The sequence below is a fragment of the Anomaloglossus baeobatrachus genome, chromosome 4, assembly GCF_048569485.1.
Source record: "Anomaloglossus baeobatrachus isolate aAnoBae1 chromosome 4, aAnoBae1.hap1, whole genome shotgun sequence".
In the NCBI taxonomy this organism is placed as follows: domain Eukaryota; kingdom Metazoa; phylum Chordata; class Amphibia; order Anura; family Aromobatidae; genus Anomaloglossus; species Anomaloglossus baeobatrachus.
Window position 1 is genome coordinate 645,048,689 of NC_134356.1, and position 12,994 is coordinate 645,061,682.

The following is a 12,994-nucleotide window of genomic DNA, read 5'->3' on the forward strand; positions in this document are numbered from 1 at the left end:
TCCACCACTGGGAGGAGCTAATTTTCTGTCATTTGCATACCATGAATAAAGCCTCCTGAGAGACCAACAAAAATTGACAATGCTGACTGTATTTCAAGTCATCATGGCGGGGTATTGGGAAAAGTTTTCAATTAGCAATAATCACGCCTCGGTTAAACCTCATGGGCTACGATACTGCCACTGCGCAAAGTTAAAGGAGTTCAGGTCACCAAGAAATCCCCGCTTTCCAGGAAGAGCTCGTTTATGTTATGGAGAGTTCCAAATGCCCACTTCCTTTCTTCCGCCGCTGCAAGGGTCCCTAGGAGAAGACAGTAGGAAAATTCCCGGAAGAGGTACTTTTCAAGGATTACCTGCAGGCCAACTCTCTCTCTTTCTGATCCAGGTGTAAACGACCATTAGACTGTTGAGGGAAGCAAGAGTTATTTTCCACCACTGGGAGGAGCTAATTTTCTGTCATTTGCATACCATGAATTAAGCCTCCTGAGAGACCAACAAAAATTGCCAATGCTGACTGTATTTCAAGTCATCATGGCGGGGTATTGGGAAAAGTTTTCAATTAGCAATAATCACGCCTCGGTTAAACCTCATGGGCTACGATACTGCCACTGCGCAAAGTTAAAGGAGTTCAGGTCACCAAGAAATCCCCGCTTTCCAGGAAGAGCTCGTTTATGTTATGGAGAGTTCCAAATGCCCACTTCCTTTCTTCCGCCGCTGCAAGGGTCCCTAGGAGAAGACAGTCGGAAGATTCCCGGAAGAGGTACTTTTCAAGGATTACCTGCAGGCCATCTCTCTCTCTTTCTGATCCAGGTGTAAACGACCATTAGACTGTTGAGGGAAGCAAGAGTTATTTTCCACCACTGGGAGGAGCTAATTTTCTGTCATTTGCATACCATGAATTAAGCCTCCTGAGAGACCAACAAAAATTGCCAATGCTGACTGTATTTCAAGTCATCATGGCGGGGTATTGGGAAAAGTTTTCAATTAGCAATAATCACGCCTCGGTTAAACCTCATGGGCTACAATACTGCCACTGCGCAAAGTTAAAGGAGTTCAGGTCACCAAGAAATCCCCGCTTTCCAGGAAGAGCTCGTTTATGTTATGGAGAGTTCCAAATGCCCACTTCCTTTCTTCCGCCGCTGCAAGGGTCCCTAGAAGAAGACAGTCGGAAGATTCCCGGAAGAGGTACTTTTCAAGGATTACCTGCAGGCCAACTCTCTCTCTTTCTGATCCAGGTGTAAACGACCATTAGACTGTTGAGGGAAGCAAGAGTTATTTTCCACCACTGGGAGGAGCTAATTTTCTGTCATTTGCATACCATGAATTAAGCCTCCTGAGAGACCAACAAAAATTGCCAATGCTGACTGTATTTCAAGTCATCATGGCGGGGTATTGGGAAAAGTTTTCAATTAGCAATAATCACGCCTCGGTTAAACCTCATGGGCTACGATACTGCCACTGCGCAGAGTTAAAGGAGTTCAGGTCACCAAGAAATCCCCGCTTTCAAGGAAGAGCTCGTTTATGTTATGGAGAGTTCCAAATGCCCACTTCCTTTCTTCCGCCGCTGCAAGGGTCCCTAGGAGAAGACAGTCGGAAGATTCCCGGACGAGGTACTTTTCAAGGATTACCTGCAGGCCAACTCTCTCTCTTTCTGATCCAGGTGTAAACGACCATTAGACTGTTGAGGGAAGCAAGAGTTATTTTCCACCACTGGGAGGAGCTAATTTTCTGTCATTTGCATACCATGAATTAAGCCTCCTGAGAGACCAACAAAAATTGCCAATGCTGACTGTATTTCAAGTCATCATGGCGGGGTATTGGGAAAAGTTTTCAATTAGCAATAATCACGCCTCGGTTAAACCTCATGGGCTACAATACTGCCACTGCGCAAAGTTAAAGGAGTTCAGGTCACCAAGAAATCCCCGCTTTCCAGGAAGAGCTCGTTTATGTTATGGAGAGTTCCAAATGCCCACTTCCTTTCTTCCGCCGCTGCAAGGGTCCCTAGAAGAAGACAGTCGGAAGATTCCCGGAAGAGGTACTTTTCAAGGATTACCTGCAGGCCAACTCTCTCTCTTTCTGATCCAGGTGTAAACGACCATTAGACTGTTGAGGGAAGCAAGAGTTATTTTCCACCACTGGGAGGAGCTAATTTTCTGTCATTTGCATACCATGAATTAAGCCTCCTGAGAGACCAACAAAAATTGCCAATGCTGACTGTATTTCAAGTCATCATGGCGGGGTATTGGGAAAAGTTTTCAATTAGCAATAATCACGCCTCGGTTAAACCTCATGGGCTACGATACTGCCACTGCGCAAAGTTAAAGGAGTTCAGGTCACCAAGAAATCCCCGCTTTCCAGGAAGAGCTCGTTTATGTTATGGAGAGTTCCAAATGCCCACTTCCTTTCTTCCGCCGCTGCAAGGGTCCCTAGGAGAAGACAGTCGGAAGATTCCCGGAAGAGGTACTTTTCAAGGATTACCTGCAGGCCAACTCTCTCTCTTTCTGATCCAGGTGTAAACGACCATTAGACTGTTGAGGGAAGCAAGAGTTATTTTCCACCACTGGGAGGAGCTAATTTTCTGTCATTTGCATACCATGAATTAAGCCTCCTGAGAGACCAACAAAAATTGCCAATGCTGACTGTATTTCAAGTCATCATGGCGGGGTATTGGGAAAAGTTTTCAATTAGCAATAATCACGCCTCGGTTAAACCTCATGGGCTACGATACTGCCACTGCGCAAAGTTAAAGGAGTTCAGGTCACCAAGAAATCCCCGCTTTCCAGGAAGAGCTCGTTTATGTTATGGAGAGTTCCAAATGCCCACTTCCTTTCTTCCGCCGCTGCAAGGGTCCCTAGGAGAAGACAGTCGGAAGATTCCCGGAAGAGGTACTTTTCAAGGATTACCTGCAGGCCAACTCTCTCTCTTTCTGAGTCAGGTGTAAACGACCATTAGACTGTTGAGGGAAGCAAGAGTTAATTTCCACCACTGGGAGGAGCTAATTTTCTGTCATTTGCATACCATGAATTAAGCCTCCTGAGAGACCAACAAAAATTGCCAATGCTGACTGTATTTCAAGTCATCATGGCGGGGTATTGGGAAAAGTTTTCAATTAGCAATAATCACGCCTCGGTTAAACCTCATGGGCTACGATACTGCCACTGCGCAAAGTTAAAGGAGTTCAGGTCACCAAGAAATCCCCGCTTTCCAGGAAGAGCTCGTTTATGTTATGGAGAGTTCCAAATGCCCACTTCCTTTCTTCCGCCGCTGCAAGGGTCCCTAGGAGAAGACAGTCGGAAGATTCCCGGAAGAGGTACTTTTCAAGGATTACCTGCAGGCCAACTCTCTCTCTTTCTGAGCCAGGTGTAAACGACCATTAGACTGTTGAGGGAAGCAAGAGTTAATTTCCACCACTGGGAGGAGCTAATTTTCTGTCATTTGCATACCATGAATTAAGCCTCCTGAGAGACCAACAAAAATTGCCAATGCTGACTATTTCAAGTCATCATGGCGGGGTATTGGGAAAAGTTTTCAATTAGCAATAATCACGCCTCGGTTAAACCTCATGGGCTACGATACTGCCACTGCGCAAAGTTAAAGGAGTTCAGGTCACCAAGAAATCCCCGCTTTCCAGGAAGAGCTCGTTTATGTTATGGAGAGTTCCAAATGCCCACTTCCTTTCTTCCGCCGCTGCAAGGGTCCCTAGGAGAAGACAGTCGGAAGAGGTACTTTTCAAGGATTACCTGCAGGCCAACTCTCTCTCTTTCTGATCCAGGTGTAAACGACCATTAGACTGTTGAGGGAAGCAAGAGTTATTTTCCACCACTGGGAGGAGCTAATTTTCTGTCATTTGCATACCATGAATAAAGCCTCCTGAGAGACCAACAAAAATTGACAATGCTGACTGTATTTCAAGTCATCATGGCGGGGTATTGGGAAAAGTTTTCAATTAGCAATAATCACGCCTCGGTTAAACCTCATGGGCTACGATACTGCCACTGCGCAAAGTTAAAGGAGTTCAGGTCACCAAGAAATCCCCGCTGTCCAGGAAGAGCTCGTTTATGTTATGGAGAGTTCCAAATGCCCACTTCCTTTCTTCCGCCGCTGCAAGGGTCCCTAGGAGAAGACAGTCGGAAAATTCCCGGAAGAGGTACTTTTCAAGGATTACCTGCAGGCCAACTCTCTCTCTTTCTGATCCAGGTGTAAACGACCATTAGACTGTTGAGGGAAGCAAGAGTTATTTTCCACCACTGGGAGGAGCTAATTTTCTGTCATTTGCATACCATGAATTAAGCCTCCTGAGAGACCAACAAAATTTGCCAATGCTGACTGTATTTCAAGTCATCATGGCGGGGTATTGGGAAAAGTTTTCAATTAGCAATAATCACGCCTCGGTTAAACCTCATGGGCTACGATACTGCCACTGCGCAAAGTTAAAGGAGTTCAGGTCACCAAGAAATCCCCGCTTTCCAGGAAGAGCTCGTTTATGTTATGGAGAGTTCCAAATGCCCACTTCCTTTCTTCCGCCGCTGCAAGGGTCCCTAGGAGAAGACAGTCGGAAGATTCCCGGAAGAGGTACTTTTCAAGGATTACCTGCAGGCCATCTCTCTCTCTTTCTGATCCAGGTGTAAACGACCATTAGACTGTTGAGGGAAGCAAGAGTTATTTTCCACCACTGGGAGGAGCTAATTTTCTGTCATTTGCATACCATGAATTAAGCCTCCTGAGAGACCAACAAAAATTGCCAATGCTGACTGTATTTCAAGTCATCATGGCGGGGTATTGGGAAAAGTTTTCAATTAGCAATAATCACGCCTCGGTTAAACCTCATGGGCTACAATACTGCCACTGCGCAAAGTTAAAGGAGTTCAGGTCACCAAGAAATCCCCGCTTTCCAGGAAGAGCTCGTTTATGTTATGGAGAGTTCCAAATGCCCACTTCCTTTCTTCCGCCGCTGCAAGGGTCCCTAGAAGAAGACAGTCGGAAGATTCCCGGAAGAGGTACTTTTCAAGGATTACCTGCAGGCCAACTCTCTCTCTTTCTGATCCAGGTGTAAACGACCATTAGACTGTTGAGGGAAGCAAGAGTTATTTTCCACCACTGGGAGGAGCTAATTTTCTGTCATTTGCATACCATGAATTAAGCCTCCTGAGAGACCAACAAAAATTGCCAATGCTGACTGTATTTCAAGTCATCATGGCGGGGTATTGGGAAAAGTTTTCAATTAGCAATAATCACGCCTCGGTTAAACCTCATGGGCTACGATACTGCCACTGCGCAAAGTTAAAGGAGTTCAGGTCACCAAGAAATCCCCGCTTTCCAGGAAGAGCTCGTTTATGTTATGGAGAGTTCCAAATGCCCACTTCCTTTCTTCCGCCGCTGCAAGGGTCCCTAGGAGTAGACAGTCGGAAGATTCCCGGAAGAGGTGCTTTTCAAGGATTACCTGCAGGCCAACTCTCTCTCTTTCTGAGCCAGGTGTAAACGACCATTAGACTGTTGAGGGAAGCAAGAGTTATTTTCCACCACTGGGAGGAGCTAATTTTCTGTCATTTGCATACCATGAATTAAGCCTCCTGAGAGACCAACAAAAATTGCCAATGCTGACTGTATTTCAAGTCATCATGGCGGGGTATTGGGAAAAGTTTTCAATTAGCAATAATCACGCCTCGGTTAAACCTCATGGGCTACGATACTGCCACTGCGCAGAGTTAAAGGAGTTCAGGTCACCAAGAAATCCCCGCTTTCAAGGAAGAGCTCGTTTATGTTATGGAGAGTTCCAAATGCCCACTTCCTTTCTTCCGCCGCTGCAAGGGTCCCTAGGAGAAGACAGTCGGAAGATTCCCGGAAGAGGTACTTTTCAAGGATTACCTGCAGGCCAACTCTCTCTCTTTCTGATCCAGGTGTAAACGACCATTAGACTGTTGAGGGAAGCAAGAGTTATTTTCCACCACTGGGAGGAGCTAATTTTCTGTCATTTACATACCATGAATTAAGCCTCCTGAGAGACCAACAAAAATTGCCAATGCTGACTGTATTTCAAGTCATCATGGCGGGGTATTGGGAAAAGTTTTCAATTAGCAATAATCACGCCTCGGTTAAACCTCATGGGCTACGATACTGCCACTGCGCAAAGTTAAAGGAGTTCAGGTCACCAAGAAATCCCCGCTTTCCAGGAAGAGCTCGTTTATGTTATGGAGAGTTCCAAATGCCCACTTCCTTTCTTCCGCCGCTGCAAGGGTCCCTAGGAGAAGACAGTCGGAAGAGGTACTTTTCAAGGATTACCTGCAGGCCAACTCTCTCTCTTTCTGATCCAGGTGTAAACGACCATTAGACTGTTGAGGGAAGCAAGAGTTATTTTCCACCACTGGGAGGAGCTAATTTTCTGTCATTTGCATACCATGAATAAAGCCTCCTGAGAGACCAACAAAAATTGACAATGCTGACTGTATTTCAAGTCATCATGGCGGGGTATTGGGAAAAGTTTTCAATTAGCAATAATCACGCCTCGGTTAAACCTCATGGGCTACGATACTGCCACTGCGCAAAGTTAAAGGAGTTCAGGTCACCAAGAAATCCCCGCTTTCCAGGAAGAGCTCGTTTATGTTATGGAGAGTTCCAAATGCCCACCTCCTTTCTTCCGCCGCTGCAAGGGTCCCTAGGAGAAGACAGTCGGAAAATTCCCGGAAGAGGTACTTTTCAAGGATTACCTGCAGGCCAACTCTCTCTCTTTCTGATCCAGGTGTAAACGACCATTAGACTGTTGAGGGAAGCAAGAGTTATTTTCCACCACTGGGAGGAGCTAATTTTCTGTCATTTGCATACCATGAATTAAGCCTCCTGAGAGACCAACAAAAATTGCCAATGCTGACTGTATTTCAAGTCATCATGGCGGGGTATTGGGAAAAGTTTTCAATTAGCAATAATCACGCCTCGGTTAAACCTCATGGGCTACAATACTGCCACTGCGCAAAGTTAAAGGAGTTCAGGTCACCAAGAAATCCCCGCTTTCCAGGAAGAGCTCGTTTATGTTATGGAGAGTTCCAAATGCCCACTTCCTTTCTTCCGCCGCTGCAAGGGTCCCTAGGAGAAGACAGTCGGAAGATTCCCGGAAGAGGTACTTTTCAAGGATTACCTGCAGGCCATCTCTCTCTCTTTCTGATCCAGGTGTAAACGACCATTAGACTGTTGAGGGAAGCAAGAGTTATTTTCCACCACTGGGAGGAGCTAATTTTCTGTCATTTGCATACCATGAATTAAGCCTCCTGAGAGACCAACAAAAATTGCCAATGCTGACTGTATTTCAAGTCATCATGGCGGGGTATTGGGAAAAGTTTTCAATTAGCAATAATCACGCCTCGGTTAAACCTCATGGGCTACAATACTGCCACTGCGCAAAGTTAAAGGAGTTCAGGTCACCAAGAAATCCCCGCTTTCCAGGAAGAGCTCGTTTATGTTATGGAGAGTTCCAAATGCCCACTTCCTTTCTTCCGCCGCTGCAAGGGTCCCTAGAAGAAGACAGTCGGAAGATTCCCGGAAGAGGTACTTTTCAAGGATTACCTGCAGGCCAACTCTCTCTCTTTCTGATCCAGGTGTAAACGACCATTAGACTGTTGAGGGAAGCAAGAGTTATTTTCCACCACTGGGAGGAGCTAATTTTCTGTCATTTGCATACCATGAATTAAGCCTCCTGAGAGACCAACAAAAATTGCCAATGCTGACTGTATTTCAAGTCATCATGGCGGGGTATTGGGAAAAGTTTTCAATTAGCAATAATCACGCCTCGGTTAAACCTCATGGGCTACGATACTGCCACTGCGCAAAGTTAAAGGAGTTCAGGTCACCAAGAAATCCCCACTTTCCAGGAAGAGCTCGTTTATGTTATGGAGAGTTCCAAATGCCCACTTCCTTTCTTCCGCCGCTGCAAGGGTCCCTAGGAGTAGACAGTCGGAAGATTCCCGGAAGAGGCACTTTTCAAGGATTACCTGCAGGCCAACTCTCTCTCTTTCTGAGCCAGGTGTAAACGACCATTAGACTGTTGAGGGAAGCAAGAGTTATTTTCCACCACTGGGAGGAGCTAATTTTCTGTCATTTGCATACCATGAATTAAGCCTCCTGAGAGACCAACAAAAATTGCCAATGCTGACTGTATTTCAAGTCATCATGGCGGGGTATTGGGAAAAGTTTTCAATTAGCAATAATCACGCCTCGGTTAAACCTCATGGGCTACGATACTGCCACTGCGCAGAGTTAAAGGAGTTCAGGTCACCAAGAAATCCCCGCTTTCAAGGAAGAGCTCGTTTATGTTATGGAGAGTTCCAAATGCCCACTTCCTTTCTTCCGCCGCTGCAAGGGTCCCTAGGAGAAGACAGTCGGAAGATTCCCGGAAGAGGTACTTTTCAAGGATTACCTGCAGGCCAACTCTCTCTCTTTCTGATCCAGGTGTAAACGACCATTAGACTGTTGAGGGAAGCAAGAGTTATTTTCCACCACTGGGAGGAGCTAATTTTCTGTCATTTGCATACAATGAATAAAGCCTCCTGAGAGACCAACAAAAATTGACAATGCTGACTGTATTTCAAGTCATCATGGCGGGGTATTGGGAAAAGTTTTCAATTAGCAATAATCACGCCTCGGTTAAACCTCATGGGCTACGATACTGCCACTGCGCAAAGTTAAAGAAGTTCAGGTCACCAAGAAATCCCCGCTTTCCAGGAAGAGCTCGTTTATGTTATGGAGAGTTCCAAATGCCCACTTCCTTTCTTCCGCCGCTGCAAGGGTCCCTAGGAGAAGACAGTCGGAAGATTCCCGGAAGAGGTACTTTTCAAGGATTACCTGCAGGCCATCTCTCTCTCTTTCTGATCCAGGTGTAAACGACCATTAGACTGTTGAGGGAAGCAAGAGTTATTTTCCACCACTGGGAGGAGCTAATTTTCTGTCATTTGCATACCATGAATTAAGCCTCCTGAGAGACCAACAAAAATTGCCAATGCTGACTGTATTTCAAGTCATCATGGCGGGGTATTGGGAAAAGTTTTCAATTAGCAATAATCACGCCTCGGTTAAACCTCATGGGCTACAATACTGCCACTGCGCAAAGTTAAAGGAGTTCAGGTCACCAAGAAATCCCCGCTTTCCAGGAAGAGCTCGTTTATGTTATGGAGAGTTCCAAATGCCCACTTCCTTTCTTCTGCCGCTGCAAGGGTCCCTAGAAGAAGACAGTCGGAAGATTCCCGGAAGAGGTACTTTTCAAGGATTACCTGCAGGCCAACTCTCTCTCTTTCTGATCCAGGTGTAAACGACCATTAGACTGTTGAGGGAAGCAAGAGTTATTTTCCACCACTGGGAGGAGCTAATTTTCTGTCATTTGCATACCATGAATTAAGCCTCCTGAGAGACCAACAAAAATTGCCAATGCTGACTGTATTTCAAGTCATCATGGCGGGGTATTGGGAAAAGTTTTCAACTAGCAATAATCACGCCTCGGTTAAACCTCATGGGCTACGATACTGCCACTGCGCAAAGTTAAAGGAGTTCAGGTCACCAAGAAATCCCCACTTTCCAGGAAGAGCTCGTTTATGTTATGGAGAGTTCCAAATGCCCACTTCCTTTCTTCCGCCGCTGCAAGGGTCCCTAGGAGAAGACAGTCGGAAGATTCCCGGAAGAGGTACTTTTCAAGGATTACCTGCAGGCCAACTCTCTCTCTTTCTGATCCAGGTGTAAACGACCATTAGACTGTTGAGGGAAGCAAGAGTTATTTTCCACCACTGGGAGGAGCTAATTTTCTGTCATTTGCATACCATGAATTAAGCCTCCTGAGAGACCAACAAAAATTGCCAATGCTGACTGTATTTCAAGTCATCATGGCGGGGTATTGGGAAAAGTTTTCAATTAGCAATAATCATGCCTCGGTTAAACCTCATGGGCTACGATACTGCCACTGCGCAAAGTTAAAGGAGTTCAGGTCACCAAGAAATCCCCGCTTTCCAGGAAGAGCTCGTTTATGTTATGGAGAGTTCCAAATGCCCACTTCCTTTCTTCCGCCGCTGCAAGGGTCCCTAGAAGAAGACAGTCGGAAGATTCCCGGAAGAGGTACTTTTCAAGGATTACCTGCAGGCCAACTCTCTCTCTTTCTGATCCAGGTGTAAACGACCATTAGACTGTTGAGGGAAGCAAGAGTTATTTTCCACCACTGGGAGGAGCTAATTTTCTGTCATTTGCATACCATGAATTAAGCCTCCTGAGAGACCAACAAAAATTGCCAATGCTGACTGTATTTCAAGTCATCATGGCGGGGTATTGGGAAAAGTTTTCAATTAGCAATAATCACGCCTCGGTTAAACCTCATGGGCTACGATACTGCCACTGCGCAAAGTTAAAGGAGTTCAGGTCACCAAGAAATCCCCGCTTTCCAGGAAGAGCTCGTTTATGTTATGGAGAGTTCCAAATGCCCACTTCCTTTCTTCCGCCGCTGCAAGGGTCCCTAGGAGAAGACAGTCGGAAGATTCCCGGAAGAGGTACTTTTCAAGGATTACCTGCAGGCCAACTCTCTCTCTTTCTGAGCCAGGTGTAAACGACCATTAGACTGTTGAGGGAAGCAAGAGTTATTTTCCACCACTGGGAGGAGCTAATTTTCTGTCATTTGCATACCATGAATTAAGCCTCCTGAGAGACCAACAAAAATTGCCAATGCTGACTGTATTTCAAGTCATCATGGCGGGGTATTGGGAAAAGTTTTCAATTAGCAATAATCACGCCTCGGTTAAACCTCATGGGCTACGATACTGCCACTGCGCAAAGTTAAAGGCGTTCAGGTCACCAAGAAATCCCCGCTTTCCAGGAAGAGCTCGTTTATGTTATGGAGAGTTCCAAATGCCCACTTCCTTTCTTCTGCCGCTGCAAGGGTCCCTAGGAGAAGACAGTCGGAAGATTCCCGGAAGAGGTACTTTTCAAGGATTACCTGCAGGCCAACTCTCTCTCTTTCTGATCCAGGTGTAAACGACCATTAGACTGTTGAGGGAAGCAAGAGTTATTTTCCACCACTGGGAGGAGCTAATTTTCTGTCATTTGCATACCATGAATAAAGCCTCCTGAGAGACCAACAAAAATTGACAATGCTGACTGTATTTCAAGTCATCATGGCGGGGTATTGGGAAAAGTTTTCAATTAGCAATAATCACGCCTCGGTTAAACCTCATGGGCTACGATACTGCCACTGCGCAAAGTTAAAGGAGTTCAGGTCACCAAGAAATCCCCGCTTTCCAGGAAGAGCTCGTTTATGTTATGGAGAGTTCCAAATGCCCACTTCCTTTCTTCCGCCGCTGCAAGGGTCCCTAGGAGAAGACAGTCGGAAGATTCCCGGAAGAGGTACTTTTCAAGGATTACCTGCAGGCCATCTCTCTCTCTTTCTGATCCAGGTGTAAACGACCATTAGACTGTTGAGGGAAGCAAGAGTTATTTTCCACCACTGGGAGGAGCTAATTTTCTGTCATTTGCATACCATGAATTAAGCCTCCTGAGAGACCAACAAAAATTGCCAATGCTGACTGTATTTCAAGTCATCATGGCGGGGTATTGGGAAAAGTTTTCAATTAGCAATAATCACGCCTCGGTTAAACCTCATGGGCTACAATACTGCCACTGCGCAAAGTTAAAGGAGTTCAGGTCACCAAGAAATCCCCGCTTTCCAGGAAGAGCTCGTTTATGTTATGGAGAGTTCCAAATGCCCACTTCCTTTCTTCCGCCGCTGCAAGGGTCCCTAGAAGAAGACAGTCGGAAGATTCCCGGAAGAGGTACTTTTCAAGGATTACCTGCAGGCCAACTCTCTCTCTTTCTGATCCAGGTGTAAACGACCATTAGACTGTTGAGGGAAGCAAGAGTTATTTTCCACCACTGGGAGGAGCTAGTTTTCTGTCATTTGCATACCATGAATGAAGCCTCCTGAGAGACCAACAAAAATTGCCAATGCTGACTGTATTTCAAGTCATCATGGCGGGGTATTGGGAAAAGTTTTCAATTAGCAATAATCACGCCTCGGTTAAACCTCATGGGCTACGATACTGCCACTGTGCAAAGTTAAAGGAGTTCAGGTCACCAAGAAATCCCCACTTTCCAGGAAGAGCTCGTTTATGTTATGGAGAGTTCCAAATGCCCACTTCCTTTCTTCCGCCGCTGCAAGGGTCCCTAGGAGAAGACAGTCGGAAGATTCCCGGAAGAGGTACTTTTCAAGGATTACCTGCAGGCCAACTCTCTCTCTTTCTGAGCCAGGTGTAAACGACCATTAGACTGTTGAGGGAAGCAAGAGTTATTTTCCACCACTGGGAGGAGCTAATTTTCTGTCATTTGCATACCATGAATTAAGCCTCCTGAGAGACCAACAAAAATTGCCAATGCTGACTGTATTTCAAGTCATCATGGCGGGGTATTGGGAAAAGTTTTCAATTAGCAATAATCACGCCTCGGTTAAACCTCATGGGCTACGATACTGCCACTGCGCAAAGTTAAAGGAGTTCAGGTCACCAAGAAATCCCCGCTTTCCAGGAAGAGCTCGTTTATGTTATGGAGAGTTCCAAATGCCCACTTCCTTTCTTCCGCCGCTGCAAGGGTCCCTAGGAGAAGACAGTCGGAAGATTCCCGGAAGAGGTACTTTTCAAGGATTACCTGCAGGCCAACTCTCTCTCTTTCTGATCCAGGTGTAAACGACCATTAGACTGTTGAGGGAAGCAAGAGTTATTTTCCACCACTGGGAGGAGCTAATTTTCTGTCATTTGCATACCATGAATAAAGCCTCCTGAGAGACCAACAAAAATTGACAATGCTGACTGTATTTCAAGTCATCATGGCGGGGTATTGGGAAAAGTTTTCAATTAGCAATAATCACGCCTCGGTTAAACCTCATGGGCTACGATACTGCCACTGCGCAAAGTTAAAGGAGTTCAGGTCACCAAGAAATCCCCGCTTTCCAGGAAGAGCTCGTTTATGTTATGGAGAGTTCCAAATGCCC

The 12,994-nt window shown here is 45.9% G+C and overlaps 31 non-coding genes across 31 annotated transcripts; all 31 read right to left on the reverse strand.

The window, feature by feature from the left end:
- Nucleotides 1–51: 51 nt before the first annotated feature.
- LOC142304675 (U4 spliceosomal RNA) lies at nt 52–192 on the reverse strand. The gene has a single exon (XR_012753329.1). It is a non-coding gene; the product is annotated as a U4 spliceosomal RNA (small nuclear RNA).
- A 284-nt stretch (nt 193–476) lies between these two features.
- Nucleotides 477–617, reverse strand: LOC142305000 (U4 spliceosomal RNA). The gene has a single exon (XR_012753641.1). It is a non-coding gene; the product is annotated as a U4 spliceosomal RNA (small nuclear RNA).
- Nucleotides 618–901: 284 nt separating this feature from the next.
- On the reverse strand, nt 902–1,042 carry LOC142304453 (U4 spliceosomal RNA). The gene has a single exon (XR_012753114.1). It is a non-coding gene; the product is annotated as a U4 spliceosomal RNA (small nuclear RNA).
- A 284-nt stretch (nt 1,043–1,326) lies between these two features.
- LOC142304500 (U4 spliceosomal RNA) lies at nt 1,327–1,467 on the reverse strand. Its single transcript, XR_012753159.1, has one exon. It is a non-coding gene; the product is annotated as a U4 spliceosomal RNA (small nuclear RNA).
- A 284-nt stretch (nt 1,468–1,751) lies between these two features.
- Nucleotides 1,752–1,892, reverse strand: LOC142304455 (U4 spliceosomal RNA). The gene has a single exon (XR_012753115.1). It is a non-coding gene; the product is annotated as a U4 spliceosomal RNA (small nuclear RNA).
- A 284-nt stretch (nt 1,893–2,176) lies between these two features.
- On the reverse strand, nt 2,177–2,317 carry LOC142305001 (U4 spliceosomal RNA). The gene has a single exon (XR_012753642.1). It is a non-coding gene; the product is annotated as a U4 spliceosomal RNA (small nuclear RNA).
- Nucleotides 2,318–2,601: 284 nt separating this feature from the next.
- LOC142305002 (U4 spliceosomal RNA) lies at nt 2,602–2,742 on the reverse strand. Its single transcript, XR_012753643.1, has one exon. It is a non-coding gene; the product is annotated as a U4 spliceosomal RNA (small nuclear RNA).
- Nucleotides 2,743–3,026: 284 nt separating this feature from the next.
- On the reverse strand, nt 3,027–3,167 carry LOC142305003 (U4 spliceosomal RNA). Its single transcript, XR_012753644.1, has one exon. It is a non-coding gene; the product is annotated as a U4 spliceosomal RNA (small nuclear RNA).
- Nucleotides 3,168–3,451: 284 nt separating this feature from the next.
- LOC142305192 (U4 spliceosomal RNA) lies at nt 3,452–3,590 on the reverse strand. The gene has a single exon (XR_012753819.1). It is a non-coding gene; the product is annotated as a U4 spliceosomal RNA (small nuclear RNA).
- Nucleotides 3,591–3,863: 273 nt separating this feature from the next.
- Nucleotides 3,864–4,004, reverse strand: LOC142304676 (U4 spliceosomal RNA). The gene has a single exon (XR_012753330.1). It is a non-coding gene; the product is annotated as a U4 spliceosomal RNA (small nuclear RNA).
- A 284-nt stretch (nt 4,005–4,288) lies between these two features.
- LOC142304563 (U4 spliceosomal RNA) lies at nt 4,289–4,429 on the reverse strand. Its single transcript, XR_012753219.1, has one exon. It is a non-coding gene; the product is annotated as a U4 spliceosomal RNA (small nuclear RNA).
- Nucleotides 4,430–4,713: 284 nt separating this feature from the next.
- On the reverse strand, nt 4,714–4,854 carry LOC142304456 (U4 spliceosomal RNA). Its single transcript, XR_012753116.1, has one exon. It is a non-coding gene; the product is annotated as a U4 spliceosomal RNA (small nuclear RNA).
- A 284-nt stretch (nt 4,855–5,138) lies between these two features.
- On the reverse strand, nt 5,139–5,279 carry LOC142305004 (U4 spliceosomal RNA). Its single transcript, XR_012753645.1, has one exon. It is a non-coding gene; the product is annotated as a U4 spliceosomal RNA (small nuclear RNA).
- A 284-nt stretch (nt 5,280–5,563) lies between these two features.
- LOC142304501 (U4 spliceosomal RNA) lies at nt 5,564–5,704 on the reverse strand. Its single transcript, XR_012753160.1, has one exon. It is a non-coding gene; the product is annotated as a U4 spliceosomal RNA (small nuclear RNA).
- Nucleotides 5,705–5,988: 284 nt separating this feature from the next.
- On the reverse strand, nt 5,989–6,129 carry LOC142305005 (U4 spliceosomal RNA). The gene has a single exon (XR_012753646.1). It is a non-coding gene; the product is annotated as a U4 spliceosomal RNA (small nuclear RNA).
- A 273-nt stretch (nt 6,130–6,402) lies between these two features.
- On the reverse strand, nt 6,403–6,543 carry LOC142304677 (U4 spliceosomal RNA). Its single transcript, XR_012753331.1, has one exon. It is a non-coding gene; the product is annotated as a U4 spliceosomal RNA (small nuclear RNA).
- Nucleotides 6,544–6,827: 284 nt separating this feature from the next.
- LOC142304457 (U4 spliceosomal RNA) lies at nt 6,828–6,968 on the reverse strand. Its single transcript, XR_012753117.1, has one exon. It is a non-coding gene; the product is annotated as a U4 spliceosomal RNA (small nuclear RNA).
- A 284-nt stretch (nt 6,969–7,252) lies between these two features.
- On the reverse strand, nt 7,253–7,393 carry LOC142304458 (U4 spliceosomal RNA). Its single transcript, XR_012753118.1, has one exon. It is a non-coding gene; the product is annotated as a U4 spliceosomal RNA (small nuclear RNA).
- Nucleotides 7,394–7,677: 284 nt separating this feature from the next.
- On the reverse strand, nt 7,678–7,818 carry LOC142305006 (U4 spliceosomal RNA). Its single transcript, XR_012753647.1, has one exon. It is a non-coding gene; the product is annotated as a U4 spliceosomal RNA (small nuclear RNA).
- A 284-nt stretch (nt 7,819–8,102) lies between these two features.
- On the reverse strand, nt 8,103–8,243 carry LOC142304502 (U4 spliceosomal RNA). Its single transcript, XR_012753161.1, has one exon. It is a non-coding gene; the product is annotated as a U4 spliceosomal RNA (small nuclear RNA).
- Nucleotides 8,244–8,527: 284 nt separating this feature from the next.
- Nucleotides 8,528–8,668, reverse strand: LOC142304678 (U4 spliceosomal RNA). Its single transcript, XR_012753332.1, has one exon. It is a non-coding gene; the product is annotated as a U4 spliceosomal RNA (small nuclear RNA).
- Nucleotides 8,669–8,952: 284 nt separating this feature from the next.
- LOC142304459 (U4 spliceosomal RNA) lies at nt 8,953–9,093 on the reverse strand. The gene has a single exon (XR_012753119.1). It is a non-coding gene; the product is annotated as a U4 spliceosomal RNA (small nuclear RNA).
- Nucleotides 9,094–9,377: 284 nt separating this feature from the next.
- On the reverse strand, nt 9,378–9,518 carry LOC142304508 (U4 spliceosomal RNA). Its single transcript, XR_012753167.1, has one exon. It is a non-coding gene; the product is annotated as a U4 spliceosomal RNA (small nuclear RNA).
- Nucleotides 9,519–9,802: 284 nt separating this feature from the next.
- On the reverse strand, nt 9,803–9,943 carry LOC142304818 (U4 spliceosomal RNA). The gene has a single exon (XR_012753465.1). It is a non-coding gene; the product is annotated as a U4 spliceosomal RNA (small nuclear RNA).
- A 284-nt stretch (nt 9,944–10,227) lies between these two features.
- LOC142305007 (U4 spliceosomal RNA) lies at nt 10,228–10,368 on the reverse strand. The gene has a single exon (XR_012753648.1). It is a non-coding gene; the product is annotated as a U4 spliceosomal RNA (small nuclear RNA).
- Nucleotides 10,369–10,652: 284 nt separating this feature from the next.
- Nucleotides 10,653–10,793, reverse strand: LOC142305009 (U4 spliceosomal RNA). The gene has a single exon (XR_012753650.1). It is a non-coding gene; the product is annotated as a U4 spliceosomal RNA (small nuclear RNA).
- A 284-nt stretch (nt 10,794–11,077) lies between these two features.
- On the reverse strand, nt 11,078–11,218 carry LOC142304680 (U4 spliceosomal RNA). The gene has a single exon (XR_012753334.1). It is a non-coding gene; the product is annotated as a U4 spliceosomal RNA (small nuclear RNA).
- Nucleotides 11,219–11,502: 284 nt separating this feature from the next.
- On the reverse strand, nt 11,503–11,643 carry LOC142304460 (U4 spliceosomal RNA). Its single transcript, XR_012753120.1, has one exon. It is a non-coding gene; the product is annotated as a U4 spliceosomal RNA (small nuclear RNA).
- A 284-nt stretch (nt 11,644–11,927) lies between these two features.
- LOC142304538 (U4 spliceosomal RNA) lies at nt 11,928–12,068 on the reverse strand. The gene has a single exon (XR_012753195.1). It is a non-coding gene; the product is annotated as a U4 spliceosomal RNA (small nuclear RNA).
- Nucleotides 12,069–12,352: 284 nt separating this feature from the next.
- Nucleotides 12,353–12,493, reverse strand: LOC142305010 (U4 spliceosomal RNA). Its single transcript, XR_012753651.1, has one exon. It is a non-coding gene; the product is annotated as a U4 spliceosomal RNA (small nuclear RNA).
- Nucleotides 12,494–12,777: 284 nt separating this feature from the next.
- On the reverse strand, nt 12,778–12,918 carry LOC142304681 (U4 spliceosomal RNA). The gene has a single exon (XR_012753335.1). It is a non-coding gene; the product is annotated as a U4 spliceosomal RNA (small nuclear RNA).
- Between the last annotated feature and the right edge of the window lie 76 nt (nt 12,919–12,994).